Here is a 13,887-nt window from a genome sequence, read left to right as displayed (position 1 = left end):
CCTTTGGTGTGTTGAAGCCTCAAGCTCAACTAGAGTCGTCCTGAGTTGATGTAGCTCCTGCCTCAGGGCTTCCCTGTGGCCCTGGGACTCTATGGAGATGGCCTCCTGCAGAGTCGCCAGTGCCGCCCGCCTGTCCCTGTTGGACGCCAACATGTCCTCCCTGTGTGACTGGCAGATGGAGTCGGTTGCCTGCTCTAGTCGCTCCATCAGCCTTTCAGGGGGGACAATGGAAGTGGCCACCCTATCCATGGCCTGAGCCATCATCTCGGATGATGCTGCCTGTTGGGTAGCCATACCGTAAATGGATTGCTCCCATGCGGTATTGCCAGGTGGCGTACGGCCACCACGTCGGCGGGCACCACACCTGTCTGGGGCAAGGCGGACTGCGCCTTGCTGTGCCGGCACTGCCTGAGGCTGCAGGACTGCATTCCCCCTCTGATCTGCTGGCCCAGGAACAGGATCAGATGTCGCGGAGTGTGACCCTGCATCCGTAACCACCAAAGGCCTAGCTGCCAACACTGACATCCCCATTGAGGGTTCTGACCCTGGTGCAGGTGGGTGGGACAGAACAGATTCCCTCCCTGGAACACTCACCTGCGACGGCACGTAGGTCTCATCATCCGAGTCAACAGCTGAGTACAGCTCGGGGGAGGTGCAGCCAGAGACACCCCTTGAGAGCACAACCTGTAGCACTTGTGGATTTTCACCCACCAGCACACCACGTCCCTCACTGGTGGTTGGTCGGCCCTCGGACCCCTCCTGGCTCTGCACCATCTCCACAACCCCAGCAGTATCAGGTGCGTCTTCCCCTGCAATGACATAATAACAAAGAAATGGAAACCCGCATTAGCACCAAGGCACACAATGAGGGCTGAGAAGCAAGAGAACCGGTACTTGATTGACACATGTCCCACATGACTAAGACCCTCCCATGCATGCACCCTCACTGCGTATGAAGGGCAGGCAAATGGCACACACTCATTACACAAAGATGGAAGATGAACACATTTTCTGCATGCTGCCTGGCAGTGGCATCACACATTGCCCTGTGATTGCCAGGTGACACACACATGCCATCACACAGATGGCATGTGCCATTGCTTTTGAGTGTAGATGGAGAGGAGGGCAGCACTTATTCATTCTGTCCAGTTCCCACATGCAATAGCTTTTCTAATTGAAACAGGTCTGCTTTATCACCTGGAGCTGCCAGTCCAATATGGTCCAATTGCACAGGGACATGTGTGAACATATGATATCCAGGTAACAAAGTCACTCCACTTTACCATGGCCATGCCAGACATGTGACTAGAGGACTGAGGAATGCCTAGTATAAGTGGTGGAATGCATACAATCTGTCTGATTGAACATAGGAAAATAAGCAACAATGTTGTGGCAAGGTGACACTTCAAGGGCAACTGGGGTGCTGTTGGGCTAGATGTCTACTGTTGGCAGAAGGGATACTGCAATGGCCAATTGCAGCTGTGCAGGATGTATTGCATGAAGCACATGGCTGACACATTCGACTCAGGTGCACACACTCTCACCTGGCACACCAACAGATGCCCTCACACACACACCATGCACATGGATGACACACACATGCATGTGCACTCACCGGACAATGCCTCGTAATCAGGCAGATCTCCCACGCCTTGGATCTGTTCCTCCGTGACATAGGTCCCAGCGACTGACTCATGTGGAGTGAGTTCCATGTCTTCTACTGGAGACCCACCTCCAGTCACTAGAGTTGCGGCATGACTTGAGGCCAGCTTCTTCTTTGCCCTGCGCTTTAGGTCATTCCAGCGCTTGTAGCAATCATTGGCTGTGCGCCTCACGATTCCAAGGGCACTTACGATGTCCGCAACGGTCTGCCAGTGTGCCTGGCGTTGTGCAGGTGTGGTCTTTGATCCTGCAACAATGACCATCTCGTTATCATGTCCGGACACATACTCGACAAGTGCATTCAGTTCGTCATCCGTGAAGCTGGGCTTCCTCGACGGACCGGACTGTGTAGCCGTGTCTGGGGCATCAGCCTGTTCCGGACGAGCACTCTTCCTCTTCCGCTTGGAAGGTGGTGGTGATCCTGAGTGTCCTGCGCCGCTCTGGACACTAGGGGCAGGAGCCCTGGTGGGCTCTGTATCAGGTGTGTGGGATTGCACACTCAGCATGGGAGTTGGTGCAGGCATTGGCTCAAGTGTAATGGTGTCATGGGGAATGTCAGCAGAATGGACTAGGACGGACACTGTCCTGGCTGGGTGTGTGAGAGCTGGGGTGGATGGAGCCGCAGCTGCCCCTGCAGCCTCTCCGCCCTGCCTACTTGGGGCAGCAGATGACCTTGCTGCCCCAGATCCACGTGGCATGATGGCATCAACGTGCACCAGCGCACGTGTGGTAGCCCTGCTGACCTGGAAGTCAGCCATGGAGTCAGCCAGGTGTGGTGCCACAATGGGCTGGTCCAACAAGGGCTGAGCATGGATGGTGTCAGCCACATCAGCCTCAACGGGAGGGGGGAGGGGGGGGGATAATGGGTGCCCTTGACTGGTCCTCCGCACATGGGGGGACAGGCTCACCCTGCAAGTTACGACCACGTCCCCTACCGGATCCACCACGGCCACCACTTGTGGCTCTTCCACCTTTGCCACCCTTACGGAATCCTCGCCTCCCAGCCATGGCACTGATATTAATGTGCGTATGGGAGTGGCTGTAGACTATAGTCCTGGGCAATTGGGGGTCAAAGGGGTTGGGTACCAGATGGTAATTGTACCCTAGTGCTCTAGCAAGGCTGATTGTAACCCCTGGGGAAAGATGACGGGTCACGCAACGCACAGGAGGCCCAAAAAAGGGAGATGATGTGCACGCAACCCCTCCTAGACCACGTGTGCAGAAAGAAAAACCTGCACTACGCTGTGGCACCCAGTAACACAAGAATGAACGTATGCGTGTCACACGCAGCCTAGAATGACCTCTGAAGGGGTAGGCTACACACGGGGCAAGCACAGAAGTTAGATACGTGCGTGACTCACCGTCTGCCAGGTAAAAGAGCGTGAAAAGTGAGCGCGTTTGGTTGGCAACACCCCCGCCAAAAGAAGATATGTACACTGTCTGAGGAGACAGGACAACAGTAGAAGGGGACACTGTTTGAGGGAACAGGCCCAGGTAAACCAGTACGAGAGAAAAAAGAGAAAAAGCTGTCAGAGGTAACAGGGAGTACGAACTGGAAACGCCGTGAATCGTGTGTGAAACGACAAGAAGTACAGAATTCACCCACTCGCTCTCCACGAAAAGCACGTACAAGGAAATGGTGTTCTACACGTACCTTATATACAGGCCCACACGTACAGCGTCACTTACGCGGCGTGTACGTGCTAGGCCCATTTTCACCAATCACACGCTTTGTCACTTCTGCGTGTAGATCCATTTTCACCAATCACACACTTTGTCACTTCTGCGTGTAGATCCATATTCACCAATCACACGCTTTGTCACTTCTGCGTGTAGGTCCATTTTAACCATTTACACGCTTTGTGACTTCTGCGTGTAGGTCTATTTTCTCCAATCACACGCTTTGACACTCGGACGTGTCACGCAACATTTTCCTGCACGTGCACGTGACTTCATGGACGCGCATATGCTGTTGATGGGTTTACGCGCTAAGGGCCTTTCTTCGATTCACACGCAGACGTGTGGGATTTTCACGTGCAAAATCACTCCCTATCATGCTGTCCACGCGTTCACACACGAAAGACCACGCTCCTGCCCAGGAGGCCAAATTACTGCCCCCCAGAGCCCTGAGCACGCTCCCACCTGCCATCTGCTGCTGCCTGACTGCCTGCTGGCCACGTGCCCTGCCATTTGCTGCCTGCACATAAGCCAGGGGTGCTGTTGCTGTGACCACCCCTGCTGGAACCAAAGGCTCCCGACTGTCACCCCACAGCCCAGCACCAGGACCCAGTTGCCCACCCACTCCTGCCTCTGGGGTTGCCATGTCGGGCACTACGACATCTGGCACCAGTGGCAACCCCCGGCCAAGGAGGCAGAGGGGCACCAGCTTCAGTGCCAGGGAAGTTGTTGTCCTGGTGGAGCATGTCGTGGGGCAGTATGATGCCCTCTTCGGAAGGTTGCGCGCCGATGGACGTCGTGACTGCCATCAACGCGGAGGAGGTGGCAGTCCGCGACTACTAATGTGTCAGGAAGCGCTGGGAGGACTTCAGGTCCAGCACCCTCAACAAGGCCCGGCGCCTCATGATGGCAGCAGATGCTAAGGGGCGGGCGGGGCCACTTGTCGGAAGATCAGATGAGGGTCCTGGAACGCATATCCCCTGCGCTCCACATCCATGTCCTTGAGAAGCAGACCCGTCTGGAGTCGAGCGGTAAGTGTACATGCATACTGATAGTAAGTTGTGCGTGTGGTGGTGTGCCATGAGTGTGCAGGTTGAACATGTATTTTTATGTGGCCAAGTAGGGGGGGTGTACAGGGCTGTGAGGGTGACACATGCGAGGGGTCTCATGTGTGACACATGGATGGTGCTTGTGTGTGTGGGCTTGCATGGCACAGGATGTGGAGGAATGATTGTCAGGTGTGACATGGATGTCGATGGAGACACTGCGACAGTTGGCGGAGGTGTACACATGCATGCAGGTTTGGTGTTGTGTGTGCATGTGTAGTGTACTCCCTATGTTGCATGTGATGTGTGGATGACCTTTGGCTGTACATGCTGTTGTATGTGAATGGATGGTGCTGGCTGTTGCATCATGGCTGTGGTATGGCTCATGTGTGCAAGTTGAAATGACATGTGTGTTGGGGATTGTGATGCCATGTCTGAGGTTTACCTATGCCACTCATGTATAACTGTCATGTGTGTATGAGTCCATTTTACAGTGCCCTGATGCCTGTGTTTTCTTTCTCCCTGTCTGCACCGTCAACTGATGAAGAGGACGGAGCAGGTGCTGTGGAGCACAGCGGCAGGGGTCGCACCACCAGCCGGAGACGCAAGGGCCAGATCCCCTCCCAAGTTGTGATCTCGTCGGGGAGTGAGGAGTCTGGTGCCGCGTCCCAGGCCGCAGCTGGCAAGGGGAGGTCCAAGAGGCGGAGGTCGGAGTTGGACTCCTCAGCAGCAGAAGAGGCAGCTGGGACCCCACAGGGCCCAACGAGGGAAGATGGCACGGAGTCATCCAGGTTGGTGGGGTGTATGGTGGTGGGTGCCCCTGCACTGCTGGGGGGTGGGGTGGTGTGAGACATGGGTGCGGGCCTGGTGGAGGCTGCCCCTGCACTGCTGGGGGGTGGGGGGGTGGGAGACATGGGTGGGGGCCTGGTGGAGGCTGACCGTGCACTGCTGGGGGGTGGGGGGGGTGGGAGACATGGGTGGGGGCCTGGTGGAGGCTGCCCCTGCACTGCTGGGGGGTGGGGGGGTGGGAGACATGGGTGGGGGCCTGGTGGAGGCTGCCCCTGCACTGCTGGGGGGTGGGGTGGTGGGAGACATGGGTGCGGGCCTGGTGGTGGGTGCCCCTGGATGGTGGGGGTGGGGGTGGTGGGAGACATGGGTGGGGGCCTGGTGGAGGCTGCCCCTGGATGGTGGGGGGTGGGGGTGGTGGGAGACATGGGTGGGGGCCTGGTGGAGGCTGACCCTGCACTGCTGGGGGGTGGGGGTGGTGGGAGACATGGGTGGGGGCCTGGTGGAGGCTGACCCTGCACTGCTGGGGGGTGGGGTGGTGGGAGACATGGGTGGGGGCCTGGTGGAGGCTGCCCCTGCACTGCTGGGGGGTGGGGTGGTGGGAGACATGGGTGCGGGCCTGGTGGAGGCTGCCCCTGCACTGCTGGGGGTGGGGTGGTGGGAGACATGGGTGCGGGCCTGGTGGTGGGTGCCCCTGGTGGCTGGGGGGTGGGGGTGGTGGGAGACATGAGTGGGGGCCTGGTGGTGGGTGCCCCTGGTGGCTGGGGGGTGGGGGTGATAGGGGACATGGGTGGGGGCCTGGTGGAGGGTGCCCCTGCACTGCTGGGGGGTGGGGGTGCAGGGGGACATGAGCAGGTGTGCAGGGTAGTCCCCTGTGGTGTGGGCGGCCTGCAGGGGCCGTGGAGGGTGTACAGGGTACACCTGTGAGGACCCACCCAGCCTAATCGCGTGTTTAACTTCCCACGCACCCCTGTAATACACGTACCCAGCCAAATTGCGTGTGATAATTCCCGCGCACCCCTGTAATACACGTACCTGGCCAAATCGCGTGTGATTATTCCCGTGCACCCCTGTAAAACACGTACCCAGCCAAATCGCGTGTAAAACTTCCCGTATACCCCTGTAATACACGTGCCCAGCCAAATCGCGTGTGGTAATTGCCGCGTACCCCTGTAATACACGTGCCCTGGCTAATCGCATGTAAAACTTCACGCGTACCCCTGTAATACACGTACCCTGGCCAATCGCGTGTTGAACTTCCCGCGTACCCCTGTAATACACGTACCCTGGCTAATCGCGTGTAAAACTTCCCGCGTACCCCTGATATGAACGTTACCCGCTTTGCGTTCCTTGTTTGGCAGCCCTGTAAACTGGTCCAAGGTTAGCGCAGCCCTTTGCGATGATTTTGCGATTTTGATGGCTTTTCCTTGCGCGAGGGCGTTCTTGGGGGCGTTACTGGCGCTGCTGCAGGGTCGCTGCGATACTCTGCGCCACGGCTGGTTTGGGAGCCTAGAATCCATGAATACGCTGTGCGCGGAAATCGGTTTTAGCGCACGTGCCTGGCGCAGACAATCGCACGCGGACACTCTGCGCCAGACGCTTGCGACACTTTTCTGCGAAATTCTATGAATTACCCTGTATATTGAAAGCTAGGAGAAGGGCTAAACGTATCTTTTCTTCTGCAAAATATGAGCAAATAGCGTTTTTTGTAGACCCTATTTTTTATTTGCCCTTAATTAATCTTTTATAACGCGGTAATAATACAGTAGACCATTTGGAGCATGGGACCATTCAAACCTGTCTTGCTCTGCTTTGTCTTGCTTCCAAAACAAACACGTTGCCCCTGAGCTATCCTCCCAGACCATTGAAGCCTTCATTAACTTGGAAGCAATACATCTAAACTAAATACACATAACCATCTTCATACGTACATCAAACTTTCAAATACAAGAAGACTATTCTGCCAGCTTCCTGCCGGTGGTCACCACCATGCGTCCAGTGATATTTCAAAAAGTCGCCCAATTACAGGAATACAAAATACACCAGTGCGAACGGTATTGAATTTCCTGAAATACCACCTGCGGCATTTCAGAATACTGACTTGAAAAACTTTGCAATTTTCTTCTACATTTCCATGTTCATTTTGAGGGTTGAAATGAATGGTCTGATTTACAAAAGCGTTTTTCAATCTGAAAACCCATTGCGAAACAATTTGTAAATCAGACCCCAATTGTGTACACTAGTGGTAAATGCACTAATGTTGATTTTTTTTTTATATTTGTGTTTGGTTTAATTGCAAAAAAAAACCTTTACAAAAATTGAAAAATTTAAAAAGTAACAACATATGATATACAGAAACTTATTAGACAGTAATTATAACAACAATTAAACAGAAAAAAAACCTTTTTTCAAAACAATAGCAAAGACATAAAAAGATAAATCCGAACTTTGAAACATACTCTCATTATTTTCATTTTAAAACATCAAAAATTTAAAAAACACAGATGGTTATCTTTTCAAAGAGAATACATTCCCAAGAAACAAAAAATACCAAACACCGACTGCATTACAAACCCTTAGGAAAGTTAAAAACAGTACAAGTACAAAAGTTATTAATTTAGTACATGATAGAAATTCATATAGTTTTGATTCAATCATTGCAAGAAGATCGATCAACTTAAGAGTGAGACACAAGCTAGTGCCTCCCATGCATCGTTTCCAAAGAGATTCCATGGTGACAAATGTCTGACTCTGGGGACTCAACTCAAAAATACGGGATCGAGATATTGCAAAATGTGAGCAATCTATTACTAAATGTTTGAGTATTTCTTTTGCCTCCACAGAGGCGCAGAAGCAACAACAATCTGAACCATTAGTTCCATTCAATCGATTCCAATGTTTTGTTTTTGTAATTGTGGGTAGCTGATTTAGTCGAAAGCGAAGGAATGTTTTTCTTCCCACAAAAGAGGGGAATTGGATTAAGTAATTTGGTCGATCACCCCATTTCCTACGAAACATGTTATATTCTGAGTATGAAGAGTAGCTACCCATCGCATCAGACATGATAGACCAATGGAATATTTCATATTTCTTCTTCTGTGTAGGAAGGAGCATAGCCATAGTCTTAGGAGTTTCATTGATTGATTCAAGAATAGACTTCAGTTTATCGGTAGATTTTTTCAGTGAGCGAATACAAGGATTATCCAGAATTTTATTGAGCTCAACGAATAAAGTATTTTTGGGTGGGTCAAACATTTTTATGTCTTTTTTTATATTTCTCCAGTTTCTTTTTACAGACAGCGGAAGTGAATTAATTCCATGACATATGATAACATTCAGGATGGATTGGGCTAAGCCCAGTACGGTCTTCCACAATCTACCCTGGAGTGCATCAAAGAAAGTGTCTATATCATAGGCACATATGTCAAGAGGATATAAAAGTATCGGTTCTACTTTCAGTAAGTAGAATTGAGCAAGGGGCAGTAATGAAAATAAACAGTATTTGTGATAAATGATTTTCAATTGAGAGGAAAGCAATTTAATTTTGTTATTAAGATAGGTTTTCCACATGCATATAGAATACGTGTCAGTCAGAGGGTAACCTAAATAGCAAATAGTAGATGAATAAGTGAGAGCAATCCCATGTAGGGACCAAGAATATTTATTTACCTTGCAACGCCCATGAGCAAAAGTTAGTATGAATGATTTCGCAGGATTAACTGTAAGGTTGTGCGCCGATGCAAATTCGTCAAACAGATCGAGTTTTTTTTGCAGACCAAAAGGTGTTCGGTCGAAAAATAACAGATCATCTGTGAAACCAATCCAGTCCAACTTGATGGATCCCAATTTAGCGGGGAAAACAACTTGATCTTACCAAAGCAGGTCTATACCATGCAAGTAAAGATTAAAGAGGACAGCCGCCATGTTACAGCCCTGCTTGACTCCTATTTCAGTAGTAATTGCGTTGGTTAACACGCCATTACGATTAAGACGTATGCGATATGTGATATGTTGATCTAAAAGAGCAATCAAAGCAACCAGAGTGTAGGAGATACCCAGATGTAACATTTTGGCCCAAAGAATTCCGCGAATCACGCTATCGAAAGCGGCTGTCAGATCCAAGCTAGCCATATACACTGGCCCCATGTGAGAATTAGATGTCTGTGCTTGGAGATGTGCTAAGATAGTGGCATTGAGTGGACAACCAAGGTGTTTACGAAAGCCCACCTGCTAGATGACAAAAGAGCATGTTGATCAATGAAGGCTTGTAGCTCCCGTAGAAGCAATAACGAGAAAATCTTAGAAGAAGCATCAGTGAGAGCTATTGGGCGATAATTACTTGGGAGATCAGGAGGGCCTTTCTTGTAGATAGGGACGATGTGGGCCGAGCACCAAGATGGTGGAATGTTGCCTGTCTGGAGAATCAGATCGAATTGAATCTTCAGAAGATGTGCCCAAAAGGAAGGATCAGATTTATAAATGCATGGAGGTAGCCCATTGGGGCCGGGAGCCTTAGAGTTATTTAATTTTCCAATGGCATCAGTTATGTCATTGATGGTCCATCTCGAGAGCATATTGGGTGCTATTTTAGGTTGATTACCTTTAAGAAAGGCAAAACGAACAGGCATCTGATATTTCTGCTTAATATAGCTCATCCAGACATCTGCAGGAATTAAAGATTGAATATCAGGCGTCTGGCCTGATTTTATAGAGTGCAAAGTCGGCCACACTTGTCTAGTGTCATGCTTGAGCAAATGATAGAATATTTTTTGATTGTCAGCAATATACAGAGAAGTTTTCAGCCTTTTGATTTTGTTTTTGTTAGTCTGCTTGATTTTCCTTATTTGTAACAGGGTTGATTTGGAAAAAGGATCAAATCTTATTATCTCTTTGATTATGCGATTTTTTTTCTTTCTTTAAGTTGGCAAGTGTAGAATTGTATGAGTGTGCATGGCTCGGAATCAGGGAAACTTCAAACTGATTTTCTAGGGCCAGTTTGGTTAGATGAGAATGAATGCGACTCATGTTATTAGCTTCAATTTTTAACAGTGGAAGAGGACTTCCATCTAAGCAAGTGACAATTTTACGGTCAGCAGCAATCTTTTTCAAAAATCTTTGACAGTATTTAAAGCTCCAACAAACAGACAGAAGCTGCCTATCAGGTTCAAGTAGGGTTAAACATGGATTTGCAGAGAAACGGGCAAATGGCAGACATACAACCAATTTAATAGTCATGTGATCCCCTAAATCTGGATTAAGAATAGTGACAGGAGCAATGTGTGGATATAGACAAGAAGATATAAAGAAAAAATCAATCAACGATTTTTATTTGCCCCTGTGCCAAGTGTAGTGTAAGGATTCAGAATAGATGGGGGTGGTTGGATGTCCCAATCTAGGAAAAAGTCTAATCATATTTGCCCATTTCTTGTAGAAAGAATGGAATGAGGTGGTGTCAAAAATTTTGAACATTGCAGAGCATCATAACAAAAGGCATTAAAGTCGCCGCCAACAATTATTTTAACCAAAGGGTTGGCTGCAATGGCAGATTCTAATACAAAGTTCACTTCATCTAAGATAGAAACAACAGTGGAGGATAACCTATTCTAATAAATGCAAATCAGCAAAACAACAGTAGCAGGATTTTCATCTTGGATAAGTTCAACAGCCAAGAGTCCGTGAGATTGACTAATCAACTTGGAAACACATTTGCATACAGTATTTATCAAGATGGCCAACCCAAGTCGTCCCAGCAGACCATGCAAAGCCTCAAGATAAAAGGGTAGAAACATCACAGATTGTAATTCCGGTTCAGGAGTTTGTTAACGACTGCCCTTGGACCGTCCCTCCAGTGGCCGACTGCATTTCCTTTCAGAAAATTCCTAACGAAGCAGTTGTAGTCAATTCGGCCGATGAAGGGACGGTCTACCCTTTTATCTTGGGTTACCGCTTTATTAGCCAAGATAGCATTAGGTGTAGATTTGATCTTTTTATCCTTTTGTTTTTGAAATTTTGCTGGATCTTTGGAAGAATCATCATTACAAGTATCACTCTGTCAGTTTTCTTTAGAGCCAGCATAGGGTAAAACTTAGATAGCATCGATTGCTTGGGAACATGCATGGCATCGTCAACGAGAGGCAAAAGGGTAGAAGATACTTCTTCTTTAGGAATATCCAGCACCTGTTGCTTTTTTTTAAGTGAAAGCTTTTGCTCCTCTTTGCGATATTTCAAACAGGGTTTTCTAGATCTACAATCAAATTCTCAGCCATTCGAGGTAAGGGGTTCAGAAAGATTAAGCACTGCTTTGGACTCTGCATTTAATTGGTTCAAGTCAATGGTACCATCACCGCCAGATAAATTGCATATCTCTTTGATATTCGAATTATGTCGATCAAGTTTAAGAGAGGCTTGATTTTTGGACTTTTTTCAGTTTTTTGCTTCAATCTTTTATCTGTAGCCTTGTGTTTTTCTACTCTAGCCAGTGCTCTTTTTTGTTTTCTAGTAAGAACAACCAAAGGTGTCGTACTAGAACAACTAGCAACAACGGGCTCATCGCTGGGTGTTTTCAGCTCAATATCAGCATTAGATAAATCAATTACATCTCTGAGAGCCGAGGGGCTGTCTGGAGATAAGGTTTTGGGAGGATCATGAAGAGAAGGAACATCAACATTGTTTGGGACAGATAAAGCCATGGATCTACTGTGGACCTCTTTAATCGTGGTTAGCAATTCCGCAATATTTGCCGCATTTAGAGCTACCAATTGCGGGAGCGTTGGATCAAGGACTATTGGATCCTGTGGCATGAGTTTCGGACTATCTGAAACAGCCTCCGCAAAGGTATTTGTCTGAGTAGATTTATTGCTAGATGGCAATATCGTCGCTTGGTTCTGGGTTAGAGTAGAAATAGCATTACAGGTGAAGAGCAGCCCTTCTATTTTACTTAATTTAGCAGTCAATTCAGTGGTCTGTATTTGGAGATAACTAACTTCCTCATGCGTTTGTTCGTGACCCTTATCTAACAGATTCAATATGCGAGTAATAATTGGAAAAGCCTCAGGATTGAATGGCAGGTCACTAGAGGGCAGAGCTTTCGATGCATCCATGTCATCGGTGGTACGACCCAATGTAGCAAGTTGTGGTAATGGAGAGCATTCGTGAGAATTGATGGCTTGAGATTGTTGAATATCTGACTTTTCAGAAATGGGAGAACTGTTATGTTGCACAGGGAAAGTCATCATAGAGGGTATACTGGGGGTAAATATATTCCCAATTTTACACTCATCTCTTTGGGTAGTATAATGGGTGGGAACAGAATATGAGTAATTTGGCGCATTGTTGAAAAGAAATACATTTTTAATGCCATATTTTCTTTGTTTGACGGGCGTGGAAGGTTCATGAGACAGTCTACTGTGTCTGCCCAGTTCTGATTCTATTGCAGGGGAAATAATTGAAAAATCAGCAAGATGGTGATTAAAACATCCTATTCCCATTTTTTTTTATTGCATCTCTCACAAGGCTATCTTCCATGTTGGCACTATCATCCATCCATCCTCTTGGTGAGATAGAATTAGCCTTTTTGATGGTTAGAGAGCCCAAAACAGGGGCTTGTTTGGACAAGTCATTATACATTACAATTGGCTTTGACGTGACTGTGAGAGGTGAGTATTCTTGGGGTGTAATTGAAAGCCCAGTAACTCTAGGTTGAGACTCAAGGCAAGAAAGGGGGCCCAGCGGCTGAATTTGTGATTCGCCGGAGCCCTTCCGAGTTGGAACAGTTTCGGAAAGGGTAGGAAGGGCAGAAAATGGCAAGGGGGCATCAGTCGGCCCCAAAGCATGGAGATTGTTGGTGTTAACAACGCTGGGTTCCCAAGTTGCAAGATCAACACTACTTGCATTTGCCATATCCTGAGTGCAGGGGTTACCAACAATCGGGGAGATGGCTGGAATACACTCGGTGGGCTCCATAATGGGTAAGTCAGTCGGTAAACAACACTCAGCTTTTGTCAAAGCAGTGTTATTGAGCTTGCGCCCACTACGTAACCCATTAACCATTACTTAAGAAGAAGAAAATATAAGCCAATATACTTGTGTATAGTCACAGAAATAAAAAAAAGAGAAGAAGGAAGAAAAGGAAAAAAAAGGGAAAAAAAACTTTTTTTTTAACTTTAAAGGAATTCAAACACGCCCATCAAGTCCCCCAGCCTAACAGCCCAACAGCCGCTTACGATTCCACTTCCGATGCGCGCGCGTGATGCATGTGCATCAGGCTAGATATAGGAAGTGGAATCTGGCCAATGGTGCAAAGGCAGGAGGTGGCAGGCGGGACCTGGGGGTGGAGCTGACTGTAAGAAGAGAAGGGAAAAGAAAAAAAAACAAAACGGTTAGGCTCTGCGAGTTATTGGAATGGAGCGTATATAAACAATCCAATGAGCCGTGGCGAAGCCACGGTTCAGTGAGTTCAGAGGAATGCAATAACGAATTGAGCACAAAGTCAGTAATCCAATTACTTGAGGGGAGTCCAGAGAGGATTTCCAAACGGCGTTGTGTTGCGCACAGTGTCAAACTTCCTCTTTCAGACGGCATTTGTCCTTAGGCAGAGAAAGGGAGGCAGAGGTGGAGTATCAGGCAGCTGCAGCCCAACAGCCACTTACGATTCCACTTCCGATGCGCGAGTACGATGTGTGTGCATCAGGCTAGATGCAGGAAGTGGAATCTGGCC

Source organism: Ambystoma mexicanum, chromosome 7p (genome assembly GCF_040938575.1).
Source record: "Ambystoma mexicanum isolate Mex_15411 chromosome 7p, UKY_AmexF1_1, whole genome shotgun sequence".
Taxonomy (NCBI): Eukaryota; Metazoa; Chordata; class Amphibia; order Caudata; family Ambystomatidae; genus Ambystoma; species Ambystoma mexicanum.
This window is presented reverse-complemented; position numbering follows the sequence as displayed.